This window comes from Mauremys reevesii, linkage group 21, assembly GCF_016161935.1.
Source record: "Mauremys reevesii isolate NIE-2019 linkage group 21, ASM1616193v1, whole genome shotgun sequence".
In the NCBI taxonomy this organism is placed as follows: Eukaryota; Metazoa; Chordata; order Testudines; family Geoemydidae; genus Mauremys; species Mauremys reevesii.
The window spans coordinates 4,635,301-4,642,980 of record NC_052643.1 but is presented as its reverse complement, the minus strand read 5'-3'; the positions used below and the strand labels follow the sequence as shown (position 1 = coordinate 4,642,980).

The window sequence follows — 7,680 nt, the reverse complement described above, 5'->3', positions numbered from 1 at the left end:
CTGCCCCCACACCAGACCCTGCGACAGCCAGAAAACCATCCCTTTCCTTCACACCAGCCACGGAGAGGCGGCTCGGGACGTGGGGAGCCTTTGGCACTGCCCCCCTTTGTCTTAAATGGGCAAAGGGCAGTTCCATTCCTCCTTCCCCACCCACATCCACACATTAGACTCAGCAATGGGAGCATCCGAATCCATATAAAGGCTCCCACCCTTAATCTGGCTGGAATCTGAGTGAGGAATGTAGCCAATGCCTTTAGGGCAGCTGCAGAATTTTCTTTACACGCTATACCTTCAGTGGGGTGCAAAAGTGGGACCCACCGCTGCAAAAACACAGGGCTTTACTGCTTGGGCGTAAGGAGTAGCAGGCTGTTACGGTAACTTGGGCCAGCCACTAGGTGGTGACAATCACCCGCACGACTGGTGAAATTCGCCCGCACTACAGGTGAATTCGCCCCACACAACAGGCCAGCACAGAGCACATGAGCCTGGTCACTCTCCCTTGAACGTTGGTCCTCAGCCCACGGGTGAATTCTGCCCTCAGCCAATGCGTCCCACGCACAAGATGCAACAAGCAGAAGCCTATTTTAAAGCTCACTCCTAGATCGCTGACATCTCCCTGAAGCACTACTGAATTTTTCAAAACCCATCAGTTCTCCCCAGAGCAGCACGAACACATGAAAATGAACAGGCTCCTGCCTGCTTCACCCTGAATTTATCACCAGCCACACGCCTTAAATTTTTAACTCTGTTTGGATTTGTGAATTTGTTATCATGCACCTGTCAGAGCTGGGACTTCGGCGGTCTCCCTGCAGACTCGTGAATTGGGCTGGGTCGAAACAGGCCTGAGCTGCGGCACCCGGCGATGGTGGGGGACGAAGGCACGTATTTGAGAGTAATTTCATGCAGGGCATATGCATACATCCATGAGCACATTCAGAGACAATACACGTAGCCCCGAGCCTGCTGCCGTTAAATGAACAATGTTCCTTCCCTTTACCCAAACCGGAACCAAACAGAATTAACTCGAGCCAGGATGCTAGAAGCAACTGATGCTACAACCTGAGCACTGAGCATTCAAGAAATTGTATGTGGTAACTGAGACAGGAGCCATCTTTTTGTTCTGGTTTTGTACAGCCCCTTGCACAATGAGGACCCGGTCCATGGCTGGGCACTGCTGCTAGGCAGTACTGCAACAACAGTAAAATAATGCAAGCAGGTAGCTCCTCCTTTTGTACGTGGCTGGGGTTCGGTGGCACGCGCTTCTCTATGTGTCCTCCAAAAAGATGCTCTTGTTGCGTGAGTAGTAATCTGAGACGCAACTCTGCAGGCTGTCACAGCCGGGTCTGTCAACAACATAATTAAACAGGCATCCTCGAGTTGTAAGTCTTGTTTTTCCACGGGGCTGTAATCAGTGCTGCCATAAACGTGGTACAGTTCATCTCAGCATCACGTTGGCCTTTTCAGATGAAATTATTAATGAAGCTGAGTAACAAACGCAGCACAATTCAGGTCATTGCTAGTTTCCCTGCTTCCACGATGGGGCTAGGAACTTTATGAAGGAATGCTGGCCTCGTAGGGGGTGAAACGGACTATTATTATTATTAATTATTGGCAATAAAAAGAGCACCTGTCTCCCCTAAGGGAGATCAGGGGCCGATTGTGTTAGTCCCTGCCCTGAAGAGCTTACAATTTAAATAGACAAGACAGACAATAGATGGGAGGGAAACTGAGGCACGGAAGGGGAAGTGACTTGCCCAAGGTTAGAGACAAAGCCAAGTCTCCCGAGTCCCAGCCCAGTGTAATATCCGGGAGACCTTCCTGCCTCTCTGACAACCACTACGATGATACCAGCACTGCTAGCAAATGGTCTTGAGGTCAAGAAATGGCAAAAGCAAGGAAAGGCCGGACAAGGGGAAGAGAGAAGAAAATGGCAGAGAAGGCAGGAAGTCGTGGCCAGAGAAGGTGAAAGTACGAATGGGAAAGAGGAAGCGAAAGGTGGAATCACTCGAGATGAGACAGGAGAGACGGAAGGGGGATGCTCCCCTCGTTTGGCTGGGATGTTCAGCACCCCAGCTGGGAAAACGGTCAGTGGAAAGAGGTGGGAGGAGAGATCCGAGATGTAAAGTGGAGGGGGAGAGAGAGACACGTGAAGGGAAAACGAAAAACGTAAAGAGGGAGCCGTCAGCAGGGCGCCCAAGGCACCCGGGATGGGAGTGGGGCCGGAGGGTGAAATTCACCCCGGGTGAGGTCTGGTGTGAGTTCCATGTTCCGCTTCTAGGGTGACCAGATGTCCCGATTTTCTAGGGACAGTCCCACTATTTGGGGCTTTTTCTTATATAGGCCCTTATTACCCCCCACCCCGTCCCGATTTTTCACACTTGCTGTCTGGTCAGCCTATCCGCTTCTGGCCCACTTCGCAGACACAGGGGTGACTTTCACCAGCAGAGAGCAGCCGGCTAAGAGTGGCAGATGGAGAAAGCTGAGCGGCGTGCAGGCTTTGCATGGCCTCTTCGCACAGGAGGGTACTTCACCGTGAATGCCTGGGGCACACCAGGTCTTACACGGGAGCGGTAGGTTAACGTGAGCGTTGGCCAGGCTGAGGGTTAGGGGCCAGAGGAGGGACGGCAGAGATGTCAGGCTGGGTCCGGCAGGCTGAATAAAGTGGCTCCCTGCCTCCTCTGTGCCAGACAGGAACGCTGCACTGCACCCTGCCTTCTGCTTTGATGAGACTCTAGCCGCTCAGAGAGCCACCTGACAGCTTAGCACCAGCACCAGGGTGCCACTTGAGGTAACTTGTCAGCTTTGCAATCGGGACCCAAGGCGATGGGTGACTCTTGCGTGCAACGGTGCAGCAGACTGCTTAAATCACCCTCCCCCCAGCTCCCTAGGAAAGCGCTGGGGCCGGCTGATTCCCACGCAGCCGAGAGAGACTCGACACTCGTGTTCCTGCACTCACGCCAGCGGTGAGAAATCCCAGTGGTTAGCAAATGCTGCATAAAAATATACAGTTGCTTGAAGGCAGAATTCAGTTTGGCTGCTGCCCAATGCTAATGGTTGACGCTGTTGAGAAGTGTCCGAATTGGTTTGGTTCCCAATAAATGAAACGAGATGGGGAGATTTATCCAGTCCGCAAGCACTGGGAAAGCTGGGATTTCACATACAACCAGCCCTGATCCTGGGCCATGCAATTTGAGAGCAAAATTCCCATGGATGTCAGTAGCTGCAGGACTGAGCCAGGGAGCTTTTTTGGAATGAAAGTGGAGGAAGGCTGGCCGAGTGGTAGAGCACTGGTACCGAACTTAGAGACCTGGCTTCAAGTCCCTGTCCTGTCACAGACTTCCTGTATGACCTTGGGCAAGTCACTCAGTCGCCGTGCCTCAGCTCCGCACCTGTACAATGGGGATACATATTAGCTCTGCCCTGCCTCACGGGGGCATTGTGAGGACAGATCCATTACAGAGTGTGAGGTGCTTGGCTACCATGGAAATGGGGTCAGATGATGACTTGATGAAACACGTCCTTTCAAACGTATTCCTACCATCAAGGGTTGGCTAACGGGGGTTGAGAGAGGAGCCCTAATCTTGCTGTGGGTCCCACTGCTGGCAGGGGCCAAGGCTCAGGGTTGCAGTAGCATCCACACTGGCGGGACAGCTACGAAGTACTCAGCCATGGCCACGACGTACTGGGTCCTGTGTAAAAGCCGGTATAGTGTCCGGGGGTGATCTCCAATGGGGTTATTGCAGGGTGCTGGAGGGGAACACACAAGGTGGCCTTTGCCGGCAATTATTCATTATTGTTTGCATGACAGTAACATCCAGAGACCTCCAGCTGAGCTCCGGGCCTCCACTGAGCTAGGCGCTGCACATACACATAGTGAGAGAAGCTCCTCAGGGCAGTGATTCTATGATCTAAATAGACATGGCAGAAAATAGCATGGGGGGAAACTGAGGCACGGTGAGAGGAAGTGACCTGTCTAATGTCACAAAGCAGGTCAGTGGTAAAGCCAGGAATAGAACCAAGTCTCCTAACTCCCAGTCCAGGACCTATCCTCTGACTAGACTTCACTGCCTGCCTCTTTACGCAGTGTAGGCCTCAGGGTCATGTCTCATCTAACACACGGCACTGCCAGAAGCACAGGGCTCCCTGCACACAGGCTGGGGCATTGGTACAGTCCTAACTCAGCAGAAAGAGTCATTGATTAACTGATTCACCAACTCACATTTCTAGCAAAAGGGAGGTCCATCCCCCACACCACACCGAGATCAGCACTCGGAATGCAGAGAGCTCATGATCTGCAAGCGTTGGAGTCATGTTCCCAGATGAGTAGATCTAATCTGACCTTCTGCGTCACACAGGCCACGCAACCTCGCCCACTGCTTTCTGCATCCATGCCATGACGTCTCTTTGAGCTACAGCGTCTCTTCTCTGAAGGAGCCCAGTCTCCATGTCAAGGTTTCATGTGATGGAGAATCCACCACAATCCCCAGGTAAATTCTTCCAATTGTTCATCGCCTTCACTGTTAAAAACTTGCACCTTATCTGTAGCCTGAATGTGTCTATCGGCAGCTTCCAACCCCTGGGGTCTCATCTGGCTTTTGGCGGCTAGATTAAGAAGCAGTATTATCGAACATCTCTTCCCTCCGAAGATCTTTGAAGACAGTGATCAAGTTATCTTGTCACCTTCCCTTAGATAAACCAAACAGAGTGAGTGTCTTTAATCTCTCACGGGAAGGAGTAATGGTCAAGTTGCAGTGGGGGAGGTTTAGGTTGAATATTAGGGAAAACTTTTTCACTAGGAGGGTGGTGAACCACTGGAATGGGTTATCTGGGGAGGTGGTGGTGGAATCTCCTTCCTTAGAGGTTTTTAAGGTCAGGCTTGACAAAGCCCTGGCTGGGATGATTTAGCTGGGAATTGGTCCTGCTTTGAGCAGGGGGTTGGACTAGATACCTCCTGAGGTCCCTTCCAACCCTGATATTCTATGATTCTATGATGACACAGTTTCCAGTTCCTTGCAATCCAAAAGAAGGGGGTTCCAGGAGGATGAGCAGATGGGATCACACAGACAGGAAGGGAAATGCAGAATGGCAAGGCTGACTTTATGGCTAGAAGCACTGAATACCATGTGTGCTCTATCCACTTCCACTTTGTTAGACTCTCCCGTTACGAGACTTTAATTTTTATGGCAGAGCACGCTCGCTTGCCTGACAAAAAGAATCATTTAATTAACGTGGAGAAATGTAATTAATTGTAATTGTTTGTGATAATTCATTGTTTAATATGATATTCATAATTATAAAAATCCTAATACCCAGTAACTGTCCTATAATGTAATAATTAAACTCTCATATAGGAGGGCACTTCATTTAAAGTGCTTTGAAATTGCTCCTGGTCTACAGAGCCAAAATCAGTGACCCAGAGAGACAGAGCACCCACATGTGCACCCCCTTGTGGTGCCAGGAAGCTGGGGCTTCTTTAATTATCTTGTGCAGAAGAGCCACACTAAGGGCTTGTCTACATGGGAATAAAAGTTGATCTGAATTAGCTAAAGATGCAAATTTAAAGTGGATTAGTTAAACCACATTAAGCCCCCATGTGAATGTTCTCATTAAGAATGAAAGTGGCCTTAATTCAGTTTATTTTAATTCACTTCCAAAGTGAATTAAGCTAAACCAAATTGAGGACCCAATTGAGCACCATACATACACATACAAAGGCTGTGTCAACACAAGTCAACCAAAGATGTGAAGTCAATGCGCTTAAGTTAAAGCATGCTCAACCCTGTGTGGCTGCTCTGATCCAGGAATAAAGGGGCTCAAGAAATAACTCCCACCCCAAGGGGCTTACAAGCTAACAAGAGTTATGCCCATTTTACCCTCTTTGTGAGAATTCTCCAGAGCACATGCTTAGCTGTAGCAAGTCTCTTTAACATGGTTCTATTGTTTGAGTCTGCACCGGCCCAGAACACAGCACGTGTTTTTGCTACTTTTACAGTCCCACCCCGGGTATTCGTAGCTGCCTGATCAATTTCCATTCTGATCAGCACAGGCCACATCTCACAGACTCTGCCTAAATTGATAGACACTAAAATGCACCATTACTTAACAGACATATTCTGCCTGGCATGTAAGCTGGGCAACCGCAGGCTGCGATCCTGGAACTGTGTCCCATCAAAAGAACGGAAAACAACAAACCACCACTAATCCTATTGGCTTCACACTAGACACGTTCTCTGAGCTTCCAAGCAGCTGGTTTGCGGCTGCAGCTCCCCGAAGGGCGAGAGGAACAGATTTCTGCAGAGCCGGGGTGGACGCACGCACCTTTCCCTTTTGAAATTGGCCTGAAGACAAAAGAAAGAGGCAGGATGCTCTTGCAGTTCTGACACTGCGCTGGGAGTCAGGGGGCATGCATTGAATGTTCCTCTTTGCGCCTGACCCTGGGCAAGTCATTTAACGTTTCTGTGCCTCAGTTCCCTGCACACACAATGGGGATAGAAATCTTTCCCTTTGTCTTGGCTAGTCAGACTGTAAGCGTTGGGGGGCTGAGTCTGTACATGTACAGCACCTAGCACAGTGGGGACTCAGTTTCCGCTGAGGGCTCTAGACACTATCGGGGTGGCCTGAAACGAGCAAGAGCCATGTTTTCCTGCAGCAGGATTACGCCCCCTTCCCAGCTGGCATAAATACAAGAGCCGGGGTGACCATACCTCCTGTTTTGGCCAGGATGGTCCCTTTTTTAAGCCCCGTCCCGGCCGTCTTGACGTCTTTGGCAAAAGTGGATATTTGTCCTGTTTGCTCTTGCCGACCCGGGGGAAAGGCGATGCCAGCTCTGTGCAGAGGAGGAGGCGGGGTTCGAGAGAGCAGCGATACCAGCCTCAGCATCATACCGGGGGGCTGGCACAGCCCGGGCACGCAGGTCCTGCCTGAGGAGGTGGGGGTAGGGCTCAGGCCAGACCTCTGCCGGGTGAGGGCAGGAGGGAGGCTCGGATAAGCGGCTCAGGCCAGGGTGGGGAGGCTCAGACAAGTGGCTCGGGCCAGCCCCACGTGGTATCTTGTTTTCTCTTTCGGGGAATATGGTCACCCTAACGAGAGCTAATCCCCAGATCCGAGCTGGTGGGTTCCATCAACCGGGAGGAGGGAGAGACGAATCAGCCAGCTGATACCATCCCCACTCCAGCCGCGTCTGTGGAACCTGCCTCTGCTGGCCTTTGTTTCCTCCTGCCAACTTCACGATGGGAGAAATAACAAGTCCAGAAGAACACGGCGGTGGCGGGTCTAACCTCACCGGCCACCTGGGGAGAAAACAAAAGGCGCGCGAGCCCCAGCTGCGCTCGGGGAGTGGATCAGAAAGATGGCATCATCTGAAGCCTCATTCAACTTCCGAAGCTTGAAAACACTCTAATTTCCATGTGCCGGGTGTCCGCCGCCGCTCTCGTAACCATCTTAAGTACTTAAATATACAATTTACATGAAGGAATTATATACTGCTGGCTGCTTTTTAAAATAGGGAAAGGACCCCCCACGGAACTGTTTGCTTTCCTCTAGTGGTATAATCTTGTGTGAAGAATTTGTGCCATCTGTGCCTCGGTGGATGGGCTTCTGCTTTTTTCCCCCTTCTCCCCCTCGCCTTTCCTTCCTCCTCCTCCTCGTCTCGCCGAAGAAATCTGCAAGCGACGCTTTTCC

General features: G+C 51.0%; 1 long non-coding RNA gene across 3 annotated transcripts; it reads left to right on the top strand.

The window, feature by feature from the left end:
* Positions 1-3,540: 3,540 nt before the first annotated feature.
* Positions 3,541-7,428, top strand: LOC120387667. Of its 3 annotated transcripts, none has more exons than XR_005590290.1 (4): positions 3,541-3,703; positions 4,356-4,487; positions 4,567-4,704; positions 7,101-7,428. It is a non-coding gene; the product is annotated as an uncharacterized LOC120387667 (long non-coding RNA). The 3 variants fall into 3 exon arrangements; XR_005590289.1 differs by lacking the exon at positions 7,101-7,428 and adding an exon at positions 6,107-6,217; XR_005590291.1 differs by lacking the exon at positions 4,567-4,704.
* The last annotated feature ends 252 nt before the right edge of the window (positions 7,429-7,680 follow it).